Source organism: Tamandua tetradactyla, chromosome 5, assembly GCF_023851605.1.
Source record: "Tamandua tetradactyla isolate mTamTet1 chromosome 5, mTamTet1.pri, whole genome shotgun sequence".
In the NCBI taxonomy this organism is placed as follows: Eukaryota; Metazoa; Chordata; class Mammalia; order Pilosa; family Myrmecophagidae; genus Tamandua; species Tamandua tetradactyla.
The window spans coordinates 54,567,142-54,575,492 of record NC_135331.1 but is presented as its reverse complement, the minus strand read 5'-3'; the positions used below and the strand labels follow the sequence as shown (position 1 = coordinate 54,575,492).

The 8,351-nt window shown below is 36.8% G+C and overlaps 1 pseudogene; it reads right to left on the bottom strand.

The window, feature by feature from the left end:
• Positions 1-1,251: 1,251 nt before the first annotated feature.
• LOC143683099 (serine/threonine-protein kinase Sgk1 pseudogene) lies at positions 1,252-8,351 on the bottom strand (annotated as a pseudogene).

Genomic DNA, 8,351 nt, shown 5'->3' with positions numbered 1-8,351 from the left:
ATCGGAATGGTCTGTCACTTATATGGGGTAGAAAGATGGAACTATCTGATATTCTGGAGAGGCTGGGTTAGATTTCAGGACTTATCTGGACCAGGTACCTATCTGGAGGTTGTAGGTTTCTGAAAAGTTACTCTAGTGCCTGGAACCCTTGTGAAGTCTTATAAATTGCCCTAGGTGTTCTTTAGGATTGGCTGGAATGGTCCTGGTTGGGGAGTTGGCAGGTTATGATAGGTAGCAAGGTCTAACTGAAGCTTGCATAAGAGCAACTTCCAGAGTAGCCTCTCAACTCTATTTGAACTTTCTCTGCCACTGACACTTTATTCGTTACATTTCTTTTCCCCTTCTTCGTCTGGATGGAATTGTTGATTCCATGGTGCCTGGTATGGATTTAACCCTGGGAGGCATCTCCCACGTCACCAGGGAGACCTTCACCCCTGGATTTCATGTCCCACGTAGAGAGGGGGGCAGTGATTTCACTTGCAGAATTGGGCTTAGAGAGACTGAGGTCACATCTGAGCAACAAAAGAGATCCTCCAGAAGTAATATAGGTGACATTTTAAACAATTAAAACACCAACGGCTTTGACCGATAACTGGGCATTTTGGTCCATAAAATCCTTTCTAAAAATAGAACTATTTGTAGCAGCAATGCTTTCTTTAAGCATCTGATACAAGTTATTGCAAAGCCATTTCAATAAATTTCAGTTAACTGTATCTTACAAAAAAAGATCTACACATAAAAGTGATCTTCCAAATATGGAAGAAACATTGTCCCATGTTGTAGCACCCTGCAAGTGTCACATTGATGCCCATAATTCAATCCATCTGTGATCACATACACTACACTCATCCCACTGCCTGCACAGTAAACCCACAAGGGAAAATCAAGACCTGAACACTTTTGCAACAGGAAAAGCTTTGGAGCACACGACCTCACAAGAAAGGCACATTTCATAACTTTCATATATATCTAAGCCCAGACAGACCTTCCCAAGATCGTTTCTAGAACAGCATCTTCTTTCTAAAAAACAGGATTGCATCTAAGGCAGCGCCCTAATCCTCATTTCAGAGGTAGCACCACGTTGGAAGGAAGAGGAAAATGAAAACCCAGTGAGCTCACTGAAATTAGGATGTGCTCAAGAAGCTTCCAGCAAACTGTCAATGAAGCCTGCCCAACTCCCTGAAATGTGCAAATTCTCTTGAAAGGCATCCTGTCCGGCTGACAGCTCTGCTGAAAGGCTAACGAAAACATCTAAAACCACGCAAAATCTTTCAACACCGGCCCTAATACCGCTCGGAAGACAGAGTCCGGGGGAAGCGCATAGGAGCAGCCCAGGAAAGTCTCGGTGGCCCCCCTTGATACTGACGGTGAGGAGGATGCTGTCCCGGGACCGCCTGATGGAGCTAGGGACCAGCTCTTCGGTGAACTCGGGGTCAAAGTGCAGGACCGCTCACATTTGGGTTAAAAAGAGGAGTAATCTTCTTCTTAATAAGATCTTCCCAGTTGATTAGGGAGAAGAAGACATGATTCTTAGTCTCCATAAATTCGTCCTTGGCACCGAGCCTCTTTGTCCTGTCCTGCAGGAGGCCCTCCAGGAGGTGCCTAGCAGAATTTGCAATGTTTGGCTTCAACTGGAGGGGCTTGTTCAGGATGTTGTCACACATCGCGGCTATAAAAAGGAGGCAGGCCGTACGGCATCTCATATAAGACGGCTCCCAGACACCACCAGTCCATGGTCCCTTCCTAAGGCTGCTTGTGAAGCACCTCGGGCCAGATCCTCAGGGGTGCCACAGAAGGTGGAGTCGTGCCTTTGTGCTCAATGTTCTCCTTGCAGAGACCAAAGTCTGGGAGAACAATGTGTCCCTGTGAATCTAGCAAGATATTCTCTGGTTTTAAGTCTCTATAAACGATATTCAGAGAGTGCTGGTAAGCCAAGGCGCTGGTTATTTCAGTAGCATAGAAACGTGCCTGCGCTTCCAGGAAGCAGTGCTCCCTCTGGAGGTGGTAGAACAGTGTAGTCAAGGACATAGTACCGTTTGTCAGCAGTCTGGAAAGAGAAGTGGGGCCCCACCAGGAAAGAGCACTTCACATTCTTCAACAGAACATTCTGCTCCAACATAATATGCTTCTCCTCCTTTTTCAGGATGTTTTTTTTTTTTTCTGTAAAACTTTGGCTGCGTAGGTGGTTCTTCCGCCTTGTGTCTTGCTAGAAGAACTTTTCCAAAACTGCTTTTTCCAATCACTTTCAAGAAGTGAAAGTCAGATGGTTTCATATGAGGATGGATGATGGACCGAGGTTGATTTGCTGAGGGGGACTTGATGGAGAAGGGTTGGCATTCATAAGCTCCGGCTCCTGAAATTCGGAGATTTTCAAAATCGATTGAACTTCAGGGTGTTTACATGCATAGGAGTTTTTGGCAATCTTCTGAATGAATTCGTTCAGGCTCATCCTCCTGTTTCAGGAAAGCGATGAGGATGGCTACCATTCCCCTCATCCTGGAGTAGGTGAGGGTGCCCCCGGCAGCCTCGCTTTTCATGGTCATCACCACGGACAGAGCACAGCAAGGCGTTGGCGACAGGGAGCAGCCGGGCCAGCCAAGCCAGATCTCTTGCAAGAATGAAAGTACTTTCAGGATTCTAGGGAGATGGCAAATGACTTTTATAGACATAAAAGGGAAGCTAGTGTGACTCCTACTGATTGAATGAGGATTTGTCCATCTTTTAGGTGCGGGCTTAAGACAGGTGGTTTTTATTTTGTATTGTGTCAAATGTAATGAACTAAGGTTTACAGAACAATCATGCAGAAAACAGTTTTCTCTATCATTAACACTTTGCATTAGTATGGTATCTTTATTAAAATTGATGAAGAATATTGTCATAATTATACTATTAACCATAGTCCACAGTTTACATTAGGGTTCACTATGTTGTACAGACCTATTTTTTTTTTTAATATTTGTCCTTGTAACATATATACAACCTAACATTTCCCCCGTTTAACCAAATTCAAATATATAATCCAGCGGTATTAATTGCATTCACAATGCTGTGCTACCATCACTACCATCCATTACAAAATTTTCCATCACCCCAAACTCTGTACCAATAAATGGAGGGATATTTTTTCATCAGCAACATTAGTGGGTTAAATAAAAACATTTTCAAAGAAGAGAAACTATTTCATTGTAATACAAAACCAGCTGCACTAAGTGGACTTTCAGAGAATATACTTTAGGCAGGCAGAAGATGACACTGGATCAAAGAGGTCTGAGACTCACGAAAGGTGAGCAAAAATATTGCTAAATACGTGGGTAAATCTTTAAAAAAAAACTGTGTAAGTGTATAAAATAATTACTCTGAATACAACCAGCCAATCTAACTTTCCCCTTTTGTTTCAGCACTGCTCACTGACAGGCTGTATTTTGAACTTGCTCTCTACTTCTTTGCAGATTTTTTTGCTGTCCTCTGACCCTAGCCTCCTGCTGAGTGCCAGCCTCCAAATGCATGGCCAAGACCCTGTCTCTCCCTCCTACACAGATGGACTCGGATGGTACCACCACGACCCTGGATTGGAGTAATTGGTGGAACAGGCTTAGATGATCCAGAAATTCTAGGGAAAATTTTAACTGAAAAATACATGCATCTCTCCAGCAAAAGAAAAAAACTCATACATACCATATCCCTAACCCCTTCCTGTTGTTGACCACTAGCATTTCAACCTATTCAATTTATTTTAACCTTTGTTCCCCCTATTATTTATTTTTTATCGATACTTTTTACTCATCTGTCCATACTGGAGATAAAAGGAACATCAGACTTTTTTTTTTTTTTTGGTATGGGCAGGCACCGGGAAACGAACCCGGGTTACCGGCATGGAAGGCAAGAACCCTGCCACTGAGCTACCGTGGCCTGCCCCATCAGACTGATTTTTAATAAAACACGGACAGGAAAGGTTAAGGTAGTGTATAAAAGCATGCCAAAGCATTTCAGTTCCTTTCCCTTTCTTTTCCCTTTTGGACTTCTCTAACTGTTGATTTATTGACTCACAAGTGGGAAGTTCCTGGTGATTTCCTGAATTTTTTATTTGTATCAAACTTCTAAACTTTCATCAGAAAACTGTTCACCAGTTTTGTGATACTCAATTGTTTATCTTTAAATTTCATTTTTTAGAATTATTTGTATATCCCCATGGTACAAAATCCAAATAGAACAAAGTATATCTTTCACAAAAGACAAACATAGATAAATGTGGCAAAATGTTAAATGTTGGTAAATCTGGGTAGAGTATATTATTTTCGTATTACATTTGCAATGTTCCCATAAGTTTGAAATAATTTCCAAATAAAATATTTTGAAAAATATTTTTAAAATCCTGTTTCTCCTAGTCAGTTCCTCTCCCTAGAGTCAACCAACACTATCAGTTCAAATTTTCCCCTTTTATTAGAGAAGTTGTGGGTTTGCAGAACAATCATGCATAAAATACAGAATTCCCAAATATCACCCTACAATTAACACCTTGCTTTGGTGTGGAATATTTGCTGCAATTGAAGATAGTATATTTTTATAACTGTACCAGTTAAAGTCCATGGTTTAACTTAGGGTTCACTGTTAGTGTAGGGTAGTTACACGGATTAAAAAAAATTTTTATTCTGCTATATCTAGTGTTTCCTCTAGATTCTGATGTCACTCAAAGGAGACAATGGTCACAATTGAGGTTTTTGCTCCTGAGCAGAGAACTTTGTTCCATATTGAGGTGGTGGATGTTGTCTATATGACTGAAATTCCAGAGATGGTTCTTGCTAGGGAGGCTAGAATTTGTGACACCAGCATTGCCATAGCAACAGATTATGATTGCTGGGAAGAACATGAGGATGTGGTTTTGATGGACAGTCTTGAAGACCCTGATAGAAAATGCATATAAGACCAATAGTTTCCTTTTGACCATCATATCAGATAGGGCCTACAGAATGGTCAGAAATCCTCCATAACTTGAAGAACATGGTCCAGTTTTGTTTCATTATCAGGACATTAAAATAATACAGCCACTCAAGAGAAAAGCCTTTAATGCCAGTCACTTTGGGAACCCCTACTTAACTTGAAACAACATGAATAATACATAGTTTCATGCCCGTGTTCATTTAGGAAGATAAGAAATTGTGTATATTAGAGGCTCTTCTAATACGTGTGCTGTTTCAAAAACACGGAAAAGGAAATGATCAATAGATGTGAAAAAAAAAGTCATAACTTCTAATGATCCAAAGAAAAAATGCAAAAAAATAATCCCCCCCAAAAACCAACAATGAGATATTGCTTTACTCCCACAATATCTGCAATAAAAGGTGGGGGTAGTATCTAGTTTATACTTCGAGCAAGGTAGATGCATAAATGGACACTCTCGAGACTATTTATGGTGTAACCACAAATTGGTACAATCTTTCTGAAAAGTAGTTCAGCAAAATGTATCAAGAGGCTTAAAATGTCCAGGCCTTCTATTCCCCAAAATTTACCTTAAAAAATTATAAAAGATATATACAAGTAGCTATGTATAAAGAAAAATGTTCAACATGATTATTATTTATAAGAGTAAAAATTTAAAACAATCTGAGTACCTAACAGTTGGAGGTAAACTATAGTATACCTACAATAACTTTAATGCAACCAATGAAACTGAAACTAGGGTTTTCAAATGGTGTTTATTGTTTTCAAGAAATGCTTACTCAATAATATGAAATGAAAATTAGGATATATGTTTTGAAGTATTAATTCCTGTTTCCACCCAACAAGATTAGAAAGGAACACACAACACTTTTGTTGTTCTGGGGGTGGGATAATGGGTAATTTTTGTGTTCATATTTTCTGTATCACACTTTTCCTACAATGGATATAATCACATATAAGGTTTATTATTTAAAAAGCAAAAACAAAGATTCAGTTTTTTTGAAATACACTGATTCTGGTGGTGAAGCAAGATTTAAGACTGAAATACTAAGTACAGGTCCATTCTTTAAAGTAAGCTCTATCTTTGTACCATAAAGAGGCTTTATTGTCTATATTATTAGAAGAATATCTGGGTTTGCAACAACTTCCTAAGCTAGGTATTTAGTACTGAGTTAGTCAATAAATTAAACTATTTAAAACTATAGGCACACTATATAGCATGTTGGGTATTTTTAAAATTAATATATTTCCATTCCTTTTATGAGCTAATGAATTATTTACATATGAGCTGGGTTTTTCAAAATAAAATAAATAGAAGGTGGAAGCTTGTTTTTCAACATATTATTGTTAATTTCATAGGACTGCCTTTAGTTTTTACTCTTGGGAGTCTTTATCAAGGGGGATCTTTTTCCCTCCAGAAATATTACTTATTTTTCTTCTCAGTGTGATTTATTACAGGGTATTTTAAATTGATGCACTTTTTAATCTATTTAAAGATCTGAAAAAAATGTGTTCAGGTCTTTGAAACTGCTTTCTAGATAATATGCTAATTGTGAAAAAAACTGCTCCTATTAGAAATAATCTGTTGGAAAAACATGCTAGAACTAAAATAATGGACAACAGATAGAAATCAAAAGAGGGTGGCCAGAATTAAAGTCTTCTAAGGTCCTTGTATTATTCTACAACTTGAGAATAATACAGATTTATTATTATTTAAGATTTCTATAAACTTCATCATTTATAGAATGATGAAAGGTAAATGATTAATTGACAACTGTGCTCAGTTATGAATGTCAAAATAGTTACTTTGAAGCAGATAAATGAAACAAAAAGGAACAAATGCAATCCAAGATAATGAAAGAAAGGGAAAAAAGAAAAGGTAGAAAAAAATAGAAAACATTAAGTTGGTGAGAAGTAAATCCAAATATGTGGTATAAGTAATCACAAAAAAAAGTTAAGTATATTAAATTTTCCAATTAAAAAAACAAAAGTTTCCAGTCCAAATTAAAAAACAAAATCAACTACTCTATGCTGTTTCTAAAAGACACACCCAAAAGGACATCCAAAAAGACATTAAAAGGTTGAAAATAGAGGATGAGGGAAATACTAGCCAAAAGAAAGCTGGTCTGTTATAATTAGTCAATTATACTAAAAGTGTTAATAGAGATAAAGGGAGACTATATAATGATAAAAGACTGAATTCTCTAAAAAGATAAATCAATTCTAAACATATCTACCTAAGAACATTAAAAAATATATATAAAGCAGAATTTGACAGAAGAGACTTATGGCACTGGACAAGATGGAGTAGACACATTTCTCTTCTCTCTTATATAACTAAAAACTATGGAAATAGTACTTAAACTTATGTGCTAGTGAAATGAAGAGCAATACAGAAAGTCAGGAGTCTAAATACAGCCACCACATTTTACTCCAAAATTTAAAAAAGGGAACACTTAGAATTAGGATGAAGTCAGTAGTAGTGTGGGTGTTCTATTCTTTTTTCTTTTGCCTTGTTAGAAACATTTTCTCAAGCAATGTTTATTCTTATAAACTTCAAACCTAACTTTTATAAAAATAAATGAATGCTTGAATTCTAGAATAAAGACGCTACAGGTGAATTTTTAAATGATGTAATTAAAAAGTTAAAATTGAATTATTAAGCACCTTACTCAAAAATACACATCACCTGTCTAACAAATTCCTAAATAATCAATCATTCAGGTTTGCAGAATACCAAATGTATTTTTCTAAACGTCGCAAAAAGGCTGAGCAGAGTTTCTCCAAGGACACTCTTGCTGTAAAAAGTAGATAGATTAATCTGTTTGTGGGAAAGGAGAGCAGAAATATGCCACTTTAAGATGCTGAAAAGAAAGGTCAATGTAAAGTTTGATGAAGGTTATGAATGTAATATAGAACAAAAACAGTACACTATATAAGGACATTTTAACAAGAATAATCATGTACATTAGCAATTTAAAATAGTTTTCTTTGAAAATGAACTGTTTGGTTATTATTTTTGTATGTTCTTCAACATTAAGTTCTCATAAAACAACACTGGCATAGTTTCTTTTTTTTAATAGTTTTAAGCTAGCTGCTACATGACACATTATAAAATTTGAGATGAAGTATAAAATACTACACAGCCATAAGAAAATAACTGGGAAACCAAAATCCGCATCTGAGGTTTAAAAATGTGTCTAAAGAGTTTTACAGAAGAACAATTTATTCACATTATTGAAAATCAAAGATTTATTCCTGCAGTAGGGACAATACAAAGCTAGCACTTCCAAGAACATTCAGATAACCAAAGAAAGTTGCAAAGTACAGTAGTGATTTAAAAACAAGATATTGGTCTTATGTGTATTAACCCAGCACCATTACTTTCTCTGTTCAAACAACCCAAACTAAAC